The sequence below is a fragment of the Armigeres subalbatus genome, chromosome 2 (genome assembly GCF_024139115.2).
Source record: "Armigeres subalbatus isolate Guangzhou_Male chromosome 2, GZ_Asu_2, whole genome shotgun sequence".
Classification (NCBI taxonomy): domain Eukaryota; kingdom Metazoa; phylum Arthropoda; class Insecta; order Diptera; family Culicidae; genus Armigeres; species Armigeres subalbatus.
Genome location: NC_085140.1, coordinates 84,883,732 through 84,900,770, shown reverse-complemented (window position 1 = coordinate 84,900,770; position 17,039 = coordinate 84,883,732). Strand labels below are relative to the sequence as shown.

Sequence of the window (17,039 nt, the reverse complement as noted above, 5' to 3'; positions counted from 1 at the left end):
TTAAAGATAAGAAAATTAGTTAGTGATTTTCAGTAGAAAGTATGAAACTGTTAAATCTACAAGTCCAAGAATGTCACTTCGGTAAGAACTGTGACAAGAGTTGAGTTTTCAAAATAACACTTTCCTCTCAAAACTAAATGTGTATTTTACTTTCGAATTAACAGTAAAGCTTTCAAAAAAACAAGTAATGTGTGCTTTCAATTTAAGCGTATAGTATGTCAAATTAAAACTTCACGTATTGTAAATTGAATATTCCGTTTTCGTTTTATTTAATATTTTTATTCACGAATACTATTTTTGTAAACATATTACAAATAATTATACACACATAAAACAATTGCTAGCTTACCGTCACTCCGCATTTCCAAGCCCGGTGTTGAATCATCGCCTCGCTCCGTTCGATCTGATCATCAGCCGCTCAATGTCCTGCATTTCGTGGCAACGTTCACAGAAGCCCGCACTGTACTCAATAACCTTTTTCGGTGTTTGCCCTCCACCTCCATGGCAATGTTTTCAATGCCATTCCGACCGAATCGTTGGTTTGATATTGTGTATCCGGAATAAATTTATACCGCTTTTTATACCGAAGTTGGATTTTTCTCCAGATACAGGCAACTTTCCCAACTTCGGAAGTAGTGCGCTGAATTCGCCTAAAGATGCGCTAAACAACGCATCAATTAGTTTGACAAATAAAACTTCGGAAGAAAGTTCGGTTCGGAAGTCCCGACTTCCGAATTCTAACTTGGTGCTACGCCGACAATATTTGAACTGACTGAAGTCTTGTTTGTTCCAGTAGGTGAAGCCTTGCGTCAGCAGCGATTCTTTCCCGAGAAGCTCCTAATCTCTGAGCGGGTCCGCTTTGTGGATATTACGCTGTTCCTTCTATTTGACCTTGCTTGCTTCCATGCCCAGGTCCGGATTCTTGGGGACCTTGAAGTCGTGAACAATTGATCGATACTTTGGGTTCGTAGATTCGACCTGCTTGGCAGCTTGCTCTGCGGTTTGCTTTTCACCTTTCTGCAACATATGGTCGAAAACGCGATTGATGCTGAATCGAATGATGTTCAACATGATTTTGTTGTCCACAAAACGCCTTTGTTGAATAACCAATTTAACCACTTGATTAATAACTTGATTTTCGTACGTTTTGACCTCCTTTTTGGCAGCACCCTCTTCTATACTTCCGATTTCAGGAGCAAGAAAGGCTTCAATACCACATGGAAACGTTCAATCATTTTGATGCATTCATTAGCGTCGAACCAGGATTCAAAATCATTTCCGATGTTGAAAATATCCGGCAACAGAAAATTCAGCAAAGCCCACAACTCATGCAAATTTTTCTTCGTCTTTTCTTTTCTTTTTGTAGAAGACGTGCGTTGCAACAGTGGCAGTTTGGGTTGCCTAAAAAGAGCATCCAACAACGAGAGAGCTTGCGTTTGAACGGCGTGCCGTTGACGTGGATTAACTACCGTGCTTTCACGAGGCGGTCTTTCCGGTTTTCCGACAGATGGGCTAGTTGACCATTTCAATGCGATGTGTTTTAGAATGCGCTTAAAGTAGAAAAGAAATAAAGTTATTTTCGAGAACAAAAAAAAATTATCTAATTAACGATTACCTTTTTTGATTTGGGTGCCTGTTCTTTGGCCTTCGATTGGATTGCTTCAGATTTTCTTTTTAATGCGAACGTCTTGATTTTGTCAAGTGTTTAACATAGTTTTTTGTTATGACACCGAGGCAGATGTTGCAGGTGGTATTCTGATTCAGATTCAACAACCGGTTGATTGGCATCTTGAGGGTTCAGAACTTTATAATCTTCAGATATTCGAAGAATTTCACTTCCTGTTTCGATTTTTTTCTGTATTTGCAATGCCTCGTCGTCCTGAGTTTCCTGATGAGATTCCACAATTTCTTCGGGCTCCATTTTGATTACTACTTCATCATCATCTATTACGATAACCTATTGCTTTCTTGATTCAATCGCAAAATTTTCAGTAGAGTTGTTGAAATCACCTGACGTGAATTGTAATCGGAAAGGATCGCAACCATCCCACAGATTTTGATGTAAATTGACGTCGTTGTCATCGGACTCTTCTACATGTACCCAGCGCCAGCCATAGGAGTCAACTACCTTAAGCTTGTCCGGTGGATCGATTAAAACTGTTTCTGTCTAGAACGACCGTAGGTTTATTTCGGTGCTTTCACAATTTCCTAATTCCACTCCAACTCATCTGATTGCTGCGTGCTCAACTCGGTAGTTTTCTCAGTACAAGCTACTTCATCAAAATGTCCAACATTCTCACTTTGTTTTGGACTCGAGCAATTTGGTTCTCGGCAAGTTCTCGGTCAGTTTCATGCAATTCTTGAATCACGCTAGTCACGCTTTTCACTTGGTGAACAGGAGTGCGAACATCGGGTCCGAGTTTGGCAGTAAATTGTCATCCGCAGTATCCATGACGGTAGATGCGTCGATTACTCTCGATTGGATGCTCTCTAACGAAGGTGTGGCGTCAACTGGGGTAAAGTTTTGTGACTCAACTACAATGACCGGAATTGCATCTTCGAAATCAGTTTGATCTGAAAATTTTGCAATTCGATTTTGCAGATTGGAGTTGTGTTGTTGTTTTTCCATATTTTATCATTAGGATAAAATACTAGTACCAATCGCAGTAGTCGATACGCTTTTATTTGCTTCATGATACGTTGTCTCATCCGAAGGCTCTGAAATGGAAGTACCTATTATATTTTTAATTGTCCATAGGTCCATATTATTTAAAAACAGTAATATAAAAGATAACCCAAAGGTGGCGGCAGCACTACGAAGGGCATCTGAATGGCGATGTGGCAGAAAATAAGTATGGTGACGAACCTGAGAGCACGCGTGCAGTTAAGTTGATACTAGTTAACGCCTGTTAACGCTAAACTACTCAACGCTTGTCATTGGCTAGTTTAGCGCTGATCATCTCCTTGAACTGTGACAGGATCTTGTTTTCGCGCTTCTGACGTTCTTCCTTGCTGAACATGACCAGCGCTCGTTTTTCGTCCGCAGAATAGATTTGATTTTCCTTACGAATATGGACCGCCTCCATACGACGATGTCTGAAAAAAAAAGAAAAATTATGTTATTCATTATCTTTTAAATTGTTCATCAGAAGAAAATCATGGCAAAAGTAAAAGTTAGTCGAAGCGAGAATAGAAGAACAAAAAATAATAAAACTAAAAAAGAACGAAAAGCTTAATGGAAAGTAGCGCATTAATGAAACTACATATACGAAAATTAGTAAAACGACAGAATGATTGAAAAAAGTGATAAAACTTACCTGCTACCGCTCATCACGTATCCAAAGTCCTCAAAGTTGACAATCTCGTCCGATGTAAGCCCGATTTCACCACGCCGCGGAATTCGCTTGTCCTCGGTCACATAGGTGGCCATCGCGGCACCCTCACCCTCAATCTCGTCCGATGTAAGCCCGATTTCACCACCCGCTGAATTCGCTTGTCCTCGGTCACATAGGCGGCCATCGCGGCACCCTCACCAGGCAGCAGTGCCCGACCAAAGTCCTTCTGGCTTAGATTACGGCTGGTTTTGATCGGTCCCACGACGCCATCACCCAGTTCCTCGTCCGCGCCACCACTACCCATAGAAGTTCCGGCTCTGGTTTCCGCTTTGCTACCCGACTTTTCGACCCACTCCTCTTCCTCCTCGTTGTTGTCCGATGATGACGAATCCGCGGATGATGAGGAAGATATCTTCTTTTTCTTCTTAATATGCTTATTCTTTTTGCGGTTCTTCTTATTGGATTTCATGAATGGCAATGGCTGGAAAAAAAAGGTGAAAGGTTCGAAAGTTGTTCCAATTTTGAAGCCGGACAAAAATCCAGCGGTGGCTTCTAGTTATCGCCCAATCAGTTTGCTTTCTTCAATAAGCAAACTGTTTGAAAAGATTATTTTAAATAGAATGATGGTTCATATTAATGACAATTCTATTTTTGCTGATGAGCAATTTGGTTTCCGCCATGGGCATTCAACCACTCATCAGTTATTAAGAGTTACGAACTTAATTCGGCTCAACAAATCTGAAGGATATTCGACTGGAGTTGCTCTTCTTGACATAGAGAAAGCATTTGACAGTGTTTGGCATGAAGGTTTGATTGTTAAATTGATGAATTTTAATTTTCCTCTGTACATTATTAAACTGATCCAAAATTATTTATCAGATCGCTCACTGCAGGTAAACTATCAGAATTCTAAATCTGATAGATTACCTGTTAGAGCTGGTGTTTCCCAAGGCAGCATACTGGGGCCCATATTGTATAACATTTCTACTTCTGACTTACCTGATTTACCACCAGGGTGTCAAAAATCTTTGTTTGCAGATGACACTGGTCTCTCAGCCAAAGGGCGAAGCCTTCGTGTCATTTGTAGTAGATTGCAAAAAAGTTTGGATATTTCCTCAGCTTATAATTTTCCCACATAAGCCGAGAGCTTCTTGTTTGAAACCTTCTAGCAGACATATTGTCACTATGAATGGGGTTCCAATTACAGTCGTGATTCGCTGGTTGGGTCACAACCTCAACTCAACTAACGAGTTCTGTTAATTTAGTTGGGTCTACTGACAACCATTTGAAAACGTGTATTTCGACTTGAACATCACAAATGATGTCCAGTGACGCCCAATCCCGTTTTCCGTGTTTACATTGAATTTTGACGTTCAGTTGTTTTTTTAGCGGAGGCCCAACTAAAAAGTGACCCAAGTATTAAGATCCCAACCAGCGAATCCCGACTGTAATTGGTCTAGCGAAGCTAAATATTTAGGACTTCTGCTAGATCAAAATTAACTTTTAAAAATCACATTGAAGGCCTCCAAGCCAAATGTAACAAATATATTAAGTGTCAGACACTTATAAACAGAAAATCAAAACTTTGTCTTAAGAACAAACTTTTGATTTACAAACAAATTTTTAAACCAGCCATGTTGTATGCTGTGCCAATATGGAATAGTTGCTGCAATACCAGAAAGAAGGCACTTCAGAGGATTCAAAATAAAATTTTGAAAATGATTCTGAAGTTGCCTCCGTGGTATAGTACCAATGAACTTCATAGAATTTCTAATATTGAGACATTGCAACAAATGTCCAACAAAATAATTTCGAGTTTTAGACAAAAATCGTTGCAATCTTCTATAGCAATGATTAGCTCCTTCTACCCTTAGTATAAATTAGGTTAAGTTTAGTTTAGGTAGAAAACATTGTAATTCCTACATGGTTTAATTCAACCAGAGAAAATATCCTAACTGCTAGAGACAATAGACCTTTCCCGTGAAAAAATATTATTTGCTCAAATAGTTCATTTTATTTTTCTGAGACACTTTTCCCAAGAAACCAGTATTTTTGTAGGCCTGGAACTATTGAAAAACAATCAAAAACTTTTTTTGGGTTTTTTCACCCCTGTTTCCTCTTTAATTTTTTTCTCCACAAAACCCGTTGAGCCCAAGTCTACCCTTTTCCATCCTGTCATTTTGAGTGGTGAATTTAAATTTGTTTTTGTTTTGCTCTGGTTTTGCTTTTGTCCATTTTGTCAGTAAAAACAAAAACAACCGCTTTTTACGGAAAAAATATTGCAAGAAGTTTGCATCTTTATATTAGTTATTTATCGGCGTTATCTAGTCGCATGCCAGTGAACCCAGTGAACTATTCGCACTTTGTCGCAAGAAAACCACCCAAATTCCAGAAGAAGGTTTAATTAGCTCCCTGCAGCTACGATGATCCAACGGAACCAACTTCCCTCTCCGTTCAGTGTCATTCTTCTGCTGAAGTCAACCAAATTTGCTGTGCCAAGTGGGGTCCTCGCTCGATCGGTCTCAGCACGGAACCTCGTCGATACTCTCCGTGATCTCAATACGAATTGGTCAAGAAATGACAAGGGAACACATCTTTGTTGCAACGTTTCTTCCTCATTTTTGGCAAAGCCTACGGTTATCAACACCGATCACCGCAAATCCGTGCATTTTTTGGCCTTCATGGAATCGATGAGGTGAGTGTTTTTGAAAAGCTGTTAATAAGAGTACACAGAATTCTGTTTTACACGATTTTCTACGTCAAATTTTTGATTGTGTGATTCTAATTTGCAACCAAAATCTTTGCACGAAGCTGCTAAGTCAATCATAGAAAAAGCAGGTGATAATTAATATACGGTGAACATTTTAGACGCAGAAGTGGAAAAATGTAAATTGTGTAAAAACAAAATCCTGTGTGCATACTAACTTATGCAAAAAAAATTTCTGTTTCACCTTTGGGATCCGTTCGTAGGTGCCCAAATCGGTCAGTATACTCCCGTTTATATGGTGAAGACATTCCCGTCACCCGGCTGCCTGGTATTGTCCGGAATTTCCAACAGCTGCAGCCGCATGATTGATGCCCGTACCTTCTGCAATTGCAACGAATGGCGTGTTAATATTGCACCGGTAGGTACGGTAATAACCAGTCTCCAGACGTTGAAGCCCAGGGATAGTCGTCTATGCCCTGCCGGGACAATCGATTGCAATTAACTTCATGATCAGCAGCATAATGCGGGCGGCGTCGAACGGGCGACAGAGGATGACAGTGGCCGGCCGTAGTTTTCGCCAATCTGCGTGGTGCAACTTCTCAGAAAGTTTCGACATGCGCTAGAGAAGGGTGTGTAGTTCCTAGAAGCCGTAGATAGTTCCCCAAACTGATACATTTTAATACATTCAAGCACCGTTTGTGACAAATCGGAAATATTTCCACTGTTTTTGTTTTATTCCATATCTGACCACCTAAACCAAGAAGTGGGTGCAAATATCAGTTCACCGCCTTCGTTATCAACATTGGAACCTTCACCACAGGTTTGATCTTCGGTTTCGGCCGTTGTTATTCCGCAACTGCCAGAGGGGGGACAACGGATTTTTTTCATATGGAGTTTGGCAAGTATGACAGTACCCTCTTATTTGGCGCATAAATTTATACTCCAATGTCAAAATGCTCATATACTATCATAAATTGTGATGGTATTTGTAAAAAATTGTATTGTTTACCGTTTTTACAAGAGAGAGTGGTGTCGAAAGCACATATTAAAATAAAGATTGCATCGAACAAAAATACACCAAATCCGTAAAAATGTAGTGTTTTCACTTTATTCCTTACGCGAAATATGCAGATAAATAATTATGTTGGTAGAAGAAACTCTGTTGTGAGCAGGAACAGTTTTTTCTTGCATTATCCAAACTTTGTGCGTTTCAGAACATTCTCACTCACTGCAGTGTTTATTTTTCATAGACTACGGCGTAGTGTTAGTGCCGTCGGCATTCGCTCGATTGGAGGCAACAAATATTTGACAGCTTAGCACCCGCCTGGCAACTGCACGCTGATCCTAGTGGACGAAAGCCAAGCATCGTTGGTCGCATCTCTATCAACGATCGGAATACCTTTCAGGTGCCTTCTCTGTGGCTACGTAATAGACAACAAGAAAACTCTATGGAAATTCTCATGATTATCGGCTGGATCATAATAGCATGAGCCACCAACGTTGAAATGATTTATGCGGGACGTATTTCGACGGGGTTCGGTTCCGGCATGGTCTTCCACTTAACCGGATGCTGTTGGTCGGGGGCGATAATGGCACCATTAGTTTACTTTTCTAGACCACATTTCACCGTATGCGAATTTGTTCGAAGTAAATGTGCATTCCGAACTCCAATAAACCCATGCACTGCTGTTGCACTACCAGAGCAACTCTGAAAGCATTCCAAGGTAAGGAAAAAAATAACTGAACGCTGAACAAGGAATGTCCAACAAACGACCTGTTTCTGCTTTATTAATAATACCTCAGGTGAATTCTCGTGATCCATTAGGTCCTGATCTTTACTACTTTTTCCTGAATCCTTTTGATGCTAATATCTCCTATGCTGCAAATGGGCCTCATTGACAACGGCTTTTTGAATTAAGTTTTTAGACACAGCTCAATTAGTACAAAACCTTCACATGTGAAGGTTTATCTTTATAAACAGCAGGTCGGCATTTTCGTGGCTTAGCTTGTACCTGGTAGAAAGTTCTATTTTCGGTTTCGCTACCGACAACTCGGATGTGAATATGTTTGGTTTATTGTACTGTATATAATGGAAAGCCCAGGATTGATGACAGTCTATTAAGACTTCCTTGACTTTTCATTGTAACAGTAATAGGGAATCAACAGCTGGCGACAATGAGAATTTGCCGCAGTTGTCTAATTCCAAGTGAGGTTGATATTCCGATGGGACTTGTTTTGAATCGCCATACGATGAAGAAAAAGATGTTTCGGAAATTGCGTAAATTCGTGATTCGGTGATTAAATTATTGAGTGATTACGCGATCACGTGATTTATTAAATGGCTATATGATTGACTGATTAGGTATTTGAGTTCATATTTGATTTTTTTCCTATATTTCCATCTGATTTTGATTTTATATTTGTGTAATAAATTGGGATACAGAGTTATTAAGTAACAGAGTAATTGACTGCCGTAATCTGAAAAAGTGACGTATACGCCATTTTCCATGCCACTACTCATCGAGCCCTTTAACAGAAAAATGGAAAACATGCATGTTATAAAATGGCTGTTACGTCACTTTTCCAGATTACGGCAGTTGAGATAATAACAGATTACTTGTTTGATTGATTGAGTGTTTGATTCATCGATTAAGAAGTTGAGCAAATTAAGGATTGAAAAAATCATTGAGTGATTGTGTTATGTAATGATTATGAAACTGATAAATGATTTACTGCCGGTATACGCATAGTTGTCCCATGTACATAGGAATGCCAGCAAACATGGGACAAATATGTATGAAGGCAGTTTAGGAGTTCATTGATTTTGTGACTATGGAATTATAGAAGTGAATGATGGATTATTTGAGTGATAGAGTGGTTAGATGATTGAATGGTTGAAGTATTTATTGATAATATGATTCCTTGATAGGGGCTGTGCGGTAAGACACTTTTATTTTGTCCCATCTCCTTTTTCTCCTGGAATATTCCGGAAGGATTCACGAATGGCATTCATGTAACGATCGATATTGAAGCAGTTTGGGATGCAGTTTGACGATGTTCGGCACAGTTTTGAGCATGGCACCTTTGATAAATTTTGCAACTTGGTGGTGTATTTGATTAGCCGGATGTATTCGCCGAAAACGAGTCGCCAATTTTAGGGCTAACCCCCCGAGACGGACAGAGGCGAGCCCGGCGATCAGCGATTGTAAATAAATCCGCCAGTTGCTGAATGACTGGGATTCTTTTTTTAACATGACAGAGCTTCTACCAGTATTATTTGGTAGTCATTGAGCATTGTGGGTTATTCAATGGGGAATTAGCGATATTCCGTAAGGATAATGTGGAACAGTACATACTTGCATTAGGTTTATATTGGAGAGAATTAGCGATGGCAGAATCAAGCAGTACAGAATCAATCGAATGTCCATCAGAACTGAAGAGGGCTCCCAATGAAAATTCTTCAGCGAGTGTCATGCAACATGTAGGTAAAATTATAGCGCAAGTTGAAGCAAATGAAGATGTAGTATACGTGTATAGTACCAAGCCGTTAAGAAACCAACCACGCAATTGACCACCAACATGACGGATTGTGTGATAATCGATCTGTAAATTTGCTGGAGCCGCGATGGATTGTACTGGGTTCCGGTCAAGTATGTTTTAGTCAAGCATATGCTGTGCTCAATGACTGCACTGATTAACGGCAAAAGCCACATCTAAGTCAATGAAGAAACCACCAATTGGAATGAGCCCGCAATCCAACCGATCAAATGGAGCAAAATTTACCTACAGCAGGGAGCAGCACAAACTGAACCCCAATCAATACTGCCCACGATAGCATAGATGAAGCACTCTTCGCCGATTATCGACCTTCCAGCTCCCGCTATGGTACCGGACCGACGGCGGTGGCCATTCTTAATGCGTATATTTTCCAAAAGCAATGTCCAATCCGATAACAATCCGGCTTTCCAGGAACTACTGTAATACGCCTTCCACATAATGCTTTGTAGCAGTAGCGCCTTCGGAACACCTACAAGTTTTCATCACGTCCTTGAAATTCTCCTCCTGTTGCAGCTTCAGCTTTCTTGGTTCCGGCAAACCGTACACATCTCTGGAGGTCCGAGACCGAGGTAAACAGCTGCCGGCCTGGGTATGCTTGTCGATGACATTTGACATTTCAATCATAAATAAACATGGCACAGAGTTGCCAGAAAAAGTATTTTTACGATGTTCTCACCACTATTGAGTGTTGCCAAATATACTAAATCTCATAGGATCACCATCGTCTGGCAGGAATATTCACCTCATAAAACAGACGATGTTAATTTTTTGAAAAATTTGTAAGAAAACATCCGTTTCATATAACAAGCTTATTTTATGCGCAATGTTATCTAAACTCAAGGACGTTTTAGGGAAAAATAGAAAACATAGGTGTTTGGTCGGACGGGAAAGGTCTATTGAAATGTATTAATAATAACTAAAAGCGTAACATAGCAAATAAGGATGATAGTGTTAAGAAAACACGGAACACCTAGTCTAAGAGATAAATGCATGTATTAGATAATTAGCAGATAAAATTAGTTAAAAAACGGATACTTGCAGCTTTTTCAATAACAGCTAAGCACGCAACCCTTTCCTGGCGATCGATTGTTATCGGCAGCCTGTGGAAGCGGGATTATTGACTCAAAAGGATTCCATTCTAAATCTCAAAAGGATTGCTTTTGGTATCCAAAAGGAGTTCATTTAGAACAAAAATAATTCCAATCGGAATCCCAAAAAGATTCAAAAAGAGAATTTCAAAAAGATTTCATTCGGAATATCAAAAGAATTATATTCAAAATCTCGAATTAATTTTCTTTTGGACCTCAAAACCTGAATCTTAAAAGAATTGCATTCGGAATCCCAAAAAGAGTTTATTCAGAATACTAAAAAGAATTTCATTCGAAATCCCAAATAGATTCCATTAGGACTCCCAAGGACTTCATTCGAAATCCTAAAAGGATTCCATTCGAAATTGCAGAGAGATTCCATTCGAAATCTCAGATGGATTTCGTTTGGAATCTAAAAGGATTTCATGCGGATTTTAAAAGAATTTTTCTTTCGAAGTCTCAAGAGAATTCCATTCGGACTCCCAAAAGAATTCCATTTAGAATTTCAAAAGGATTCCGTTCGAAATCTCAGAAAATATCCATTCGGAATCTCAAAAGGATTTCATTCAGATAAAGTATTCCTTTGGAATCCCAAAAAGGACTCCATTCGAAATCCCAAGAGGATTCCATTTAGAATTACAAAATGATTTCATTAGGTATATTCGTAGGTATATTATATTATTATTATTAGGTATATATATATTCGGTATCTCAAGATGATTTCAATCCAAACCTTAGAAGGATTTCATTCGGAATCTAAAAGGATTTCTATCGAACCTCACAAGAAATCCATTCGGAACCTCAAAAGAATTCCATTTCAAATCCCAAAAAAAAATTCAAAATGATTCCATTCGGAATATTGAAAGGATTCTATTCAAAATCTCGAATGGATTCCTTTCGGACCTCAAATGGATTCCATTCTGAATCTCAAGAAAATGATTGCATTCGGAATCCAAACATGATTCTACCAGAAATATCAAAAAGATTCTACACAAAAGGATTTCATTCAAAATCTCAGAAGGATTCCATTCGGAATCTAAATTTTTTTTTTGAGCTCAAGAATTTGGAACTCAAAATAATTTGCAACTTCAAAACGATTCTGTTCAAAATCTCGAAAGGATTCCTGTCGGACAACAAAAGGATTCCATTCTGAATCTCAAAAGGATTACATTCGGAATCCCAAAACGATTCCATTTAGAATTACAAAATGATTTCATTAGGAATATCAGAAGGATTCTTTTCAAAATCTCGAATGCATTTCTTTCGGACCTATAAAGGAGTTCATTCAGAACATTAAAAACAATTCCATTCGGAATCCCAACAGGATTCTACTAGGAATATCAAACAAAAGGATTCTACTTTAAATCTCAAAACGATAGCATGCGGAGTCTCAATATGATTCCAATCGGTATACCAAAAATACTCCATTCGAAATCCCAAAAGGATTCCATTCGCAATCTCAGAAAGAATCCATTCGAAATTTCAAAAAGATTTCGTTTGGAATCTCAAAAGAATTCCATTCGGACTCCCAAAATTAATTAATTAAAAGAATTCCATTTGGAATTTAAAAGGATTCCATTCAGATAAAGGATTCATTTTGAAATCCCAAAAAGATTCCATACGGAATCTCATAAAGATTCCATACGGAATCTCATAAAGATTCCATTCGGTATCTCAAGATGATTTCAATCCTAATCTTAGACGGATTTCATTCGGAAATCAAAAGACTGGTTCATTTGGAATCCTAATAGAATTCCATTTGGAATCCAGTTATTAGCAGGCCTAACTGGTTTGCGACCTCTTGGCAAACCGGAAGATTGGCCATTTGTCTCATAACAATCTGTCGTTCCCGTTCCTTCTTTTCCGACTCGACATCTTGTTCATCTACGATAGACATATAAATTCCCTCCAACAGTTGCCCTCCAGCATACATACCTTCGTCGCACCCACCGACTTTAACTTAAATTTCGGTCGCTGTTCCGTAATGTTTGCATCATCACCTTCCAAGATAGCAATCAGATTGTGGTCTTCCAGTTCTTTAGTAGCATGCGTCGCCGCCGGAATATCGCTACCTAGGATCAAGTCTATAGGAATCTCAATCGATCCACTAGACTAGAATTGAAGACCCGGGAATCTGATGAAATTGAAAAGTAGAAACATCACCATTCGGAATCTCAAAAGGATTTCATTCAGATAAAGGATTCCTTTGGAATCCCAAAAAGGACTCCATTCGAAATCCCAAGTTCAAGTATTTCTTACCTGCTGTTTGTGACTGCATACGTAGAATATTATATGTCGATACGTCGAGAATCGCTGGTGGTGCATTCATGGAAGGCCACTAACACGCTGGCTGTTTGCGGTGGAATCGGACCTGGGGACCTAAACATTCGGGAAAACTGGAGAAACATCGCTCAAGACCGACGGTTATAAAGCCAGGCATAGCTGCATCGGTGATGTGGCCAACCAAGTGTCCATGTACTCATATAATCGGAAAAGGATTCCAGTTCGATTCCGGTCACTAGTCGTGGTAATTGTCCTTGTTTCTTCAATCACGTTTTGCAGGCTAGAATAGGTAAATACAAATCAATAAACGGTGGTCACATCTGACATCATGATATATTATTTCAAAAACCAAAAAAGAAAAGCACAACTACACAAAGCTACAGATATTTCCCTACATTAATCCCATTCCAAACAGAAGCTTTATATGCAACTAGTTTATTTATGGACGCAGTAGCGCCCGTGGCAAGTGCTTTTTTTTTCATAATAAACGGGTTATTAATTCCTGCATTAAAAAAAAAACAAAATTTTTAACGTCTGTTTTCTGTGATTTTGTTCATCAAATGCTGTGTCTGGTTGTCTAAGGTTGTCACTGGTCTTGTTTTCTGTATCTGATAGTAAATAAAAAAGAATTGCTGCGTCTGGTTGGCTGGCTAGTCACCGGACAGACGAACAGGGCTATTATATAGTACAAGGCTATTATATATAGTATATGTACATTTTCTTCTGCATTGGCATTACATCCCCCACTATGGGACATTGCCGCCTAGCAGGTTAGTGTTCATCAAGCACTTCCATATTGACTGTGAGGTTTCTAAGCCAAGTCACCATTTCACCATGAGGCTAACACGATGATACTTTTATGCCCTGGGAAGTCGAGACAATTTCCATACAAAATATCGTTTAGACCGACAGCGGGAATCGAACCCAGTCACCATCAGCATAGTCTTGCTTTGTAGCCGCGCATCTAAAATGTTATGCAATGTTAGCGATATCAAATATGTTATTAAAACTCAACGGTTCTCTCTTCCGTTTAATACAATAAATGAAAATTTAACAAAATGGTTGAATCGCCATTTTAGAAGGCCGATTTCAAAATGCAATCTGTCGGGAATTCCTGTTGAAGGCCTTTTACAAATTACGTAACACTGAAGGGGGAGGGAGAGGGTCAAGCCGAGCGTTACGATCCATACAAAAAATAATAAACCCACCATTCAAAAAGTGTTACAAGGGGTGGGTGCGTTACGTAATTTTAGAAAGACCCTTGGCTTTATTTGTACGCGCTGTGAAAAATAAAAACATATCTGATCAGACTCACCATTGGCTGCAGGTACCAGAAAAATCCACGGTATATTCTTCGTCCCACTCCAAAAATCGCAAAACATCGGTTTCGGGAGAACATGCTCGTCCTGTTAGATCGTTTCTTCGACTGGATTCCGCTTCATCTCTTCCATCTAGAAAGTCAGACTTTTTCCGGGAATCATCAAGTCGTTTTCTGTAGATTCCAATAAATGCTCCAGGCCACACTTCAAATCTAGGATGTTTTCCTAAATAGTTAGGATTGTGGTCAGCATTTCCAGATGAAATTGGAATTTGGACAAACTGCTTTTGCACAACTTCGAGCGGCTGCTGATCCATTTATTTCAAGATGTCATGTTCCTTCTCCATGCAAACCAACAACGTTCGGTTTAGCACGAGATGTTCCGTGATGGCGTCCTCCTTTAATTGGGATAATGTCATAGGCAGAAGCTTATTAGCCACAAAATGTGCTGACTCGTACGGTCCTCTCGCACAGGCCAGTGGATCTTTGATACCGTTTTCAAACATTTTAGTCCGCAACGCTACCCATTACAGTCGATAATTGTGTAAATTTGATGAGTCGTTGTTTCCAGCGCCAGTTCAAATATTAGATATTCCTTGTTGCCACCACCTGGCATCAGCTCCAATTTCAAAGTATTACATATATCGTCCAAGTGTTTTTCATATCCGGTATGTCAAACGCTCCGCAATATTTTTTTCTGGAAATATGGACCATTTTATAGTAGGTATATCAACATATTATCATTCGCTCACTAGTAGGTAGATATGTATATTTTTCTCTGTATCTGTATCTCTGTCAAACGCAATGCAGCGGAACGGTGACCGAAACGGCAAGATTTAACAGTCAGCCCATATATTTTCTGGCAAATTTGCCGTTTCCCTCACCGTTCCGCTGGCATTGCGTTTGAGGCTTATAAGGGTGCACTACATACTTACCAGCAATCGTAACGAATCCATCTTGGCCACCAGAAACTTTTTGTATTTGGCACGTTCATCCTTCGCTTGGCTCGGACAAGGAATGTTCAAAAACTGGTAGCTGGAAAGTTTGACGGCCGAACCACGCGGGAAGTGTTTAATAGATGCAAGTGTCAACACCCTCCAGAATAGCTGGAATTACAACCGGTCACAGTCGTCGCAGTAGTATGTGTTGTCTGTGTCTCGTACAACAAGTCGGATGAAAGATTTTTATGAACCATAGAAAGCAATTGAGTAGCTTTCATACGAATAACGGGGTCTTCGTGGTTTAACGCAGGGCAGTCTGGATTTTTTGCCAGTAAGCTCTGTACGAATATACAAAATATGGGAGCTCGACTAAAACAATAACAAATAGATACATTAGGGTCTGTTCAAATATTACGTAACACAGTAGGGGGTGGGGGGTTGTTTAATTTTTGTTACGATTTGTTACGCACAATGTATACCCCCTATAGGGGGTGGTGGTCCTTTAAGATTTTGTTACGCGTAGCAAATTAATTGCATAGAGAAAAAATATTAAAATTTAAAAAAAAAATTCATGCAATATACAATACATAATAATTTATTGTACTATACTACTAAAAACTAAACGAGAAAAATGGAATCAGCGGAAAAAGTCAATGTTTACGTTTGAGACTTTCGCCCTTATGAAACAACAATGTCGTATCTTTCCATGACGTTGAACTCAAATTTCCTTACTGCTTGCTTAATATTAGGTGCTCTCAGATACATATTCAATCACAGAGTACTTACGTGTCAGGATCGTTCGGAAATCCGTAAAATGAAACCGTATCTCTGGTTCGGCTTCCGCAGCCGTGCACCACATTTTTTGCCCATTTTTCATTTTTCGATGACGATGATAAGAGCGAACGGCGAACCAGGTTCCGGTAATCTAAATCCTTTCCGTTTTTATTAATGGAAGCGGCTCTCATTCACTTCACTTTGCACAAAGAAACATTATTTTCGATACGGATTAATATTTATGCACGATGCAAAACCGAAACGACGGCGCAAGGTGAGGAAAAACAAACAGACAAACTGTCAAAACACTCAAAACGCCGAGAGGGGTAAGTCAGCGCTCGTAAAATATTTATGTAATGTAATTCGTCACCCACGAGGGGTATTTTCTTTAAAATGAAGAAGAAGACATGGTGCCCGATTTTCTGATGGCTTTGTACCGGACATTTCGGTCTATGTATTCGTCAATGGTTGAAACGTGATTGCCAAAATTTAGCTTCTTGTCTAGTGTTACACCGAGGTATTCTACATTAGGCGACCATGGTATATCTTGCTGACAACATTTCACTTGAGTTTGAGGCATGTTTCTTGGACTTCTTCTGCGGGTGAAGAAGATAGCCTGGGATTTTCGTGGGTTCACTTTCACTTTCCATCTTCTGTGGTACTGTTCGATACTTTCTTGGGCTTGTTGGAGTTTTCTTACGACAACTTCAGCATTGCGATGTGAAGTGAGGAATCCGGTATCGTCCGCGAAGGAATAGTAGTGGACTCCATCTATTTTGGTGAGATCGGCGGAAAAAATGTTGTACAGGGTTGGGCTCAGTACGGAACCCTGAGGAACTCCGAAAGGGACTGGCATACGATCAGACGTACAACCATCCACCATAACTTGAAATGTACGATTTTCAAGAAAGTCCCGAATAACTTTCACTATGTAACTAGGAAAGTTTCCTTGCACCATTTTGTGGAGAACTGCATCATGCCAAACTGAGTCATATGCTTTTTCGACATCGAGAAGCACTAACCCTGAGGAATTTC

At 39.5% G+C, this 17,039-nt stretch overlaps 1 long non-coding RNA gene across 2 annotated transcripts; it reads right to left on the bottom strand.

Annotated features, from left to right (window-relative positions):
* Window positions 1–264: 264 nt before the first annotated feature.
* Window positions 265–16,249, bottom strand: LOC134209666 (uncharacterized). 2 transcript variants are annotated; one of them, XR_009978770.1, is made up of 9 exons: window positions 16,017–16,249; window positions 15,221–15,599; window positions 14,287–14,986; window positions 12,948–13,251; window positions 12,624–12,822; window positions 3,318–3,816; window positions 2,867–3,096; window positions 1,616–2,718; window positions 265–1,550 (listed from the first exon to the last, which is right to left on the bottom strand). It is a non-coding gene; the product is annotated as an uncharacterized LOC134209666 (long non-coding RNA). The 2 variants fall into 2 exon arrangements; XR_009978769.1 differs by having other exon boundaries at window positions 15,225–15,599.
* Window positions 16,250–17,039: the final 790 nt, after the last annotated feature.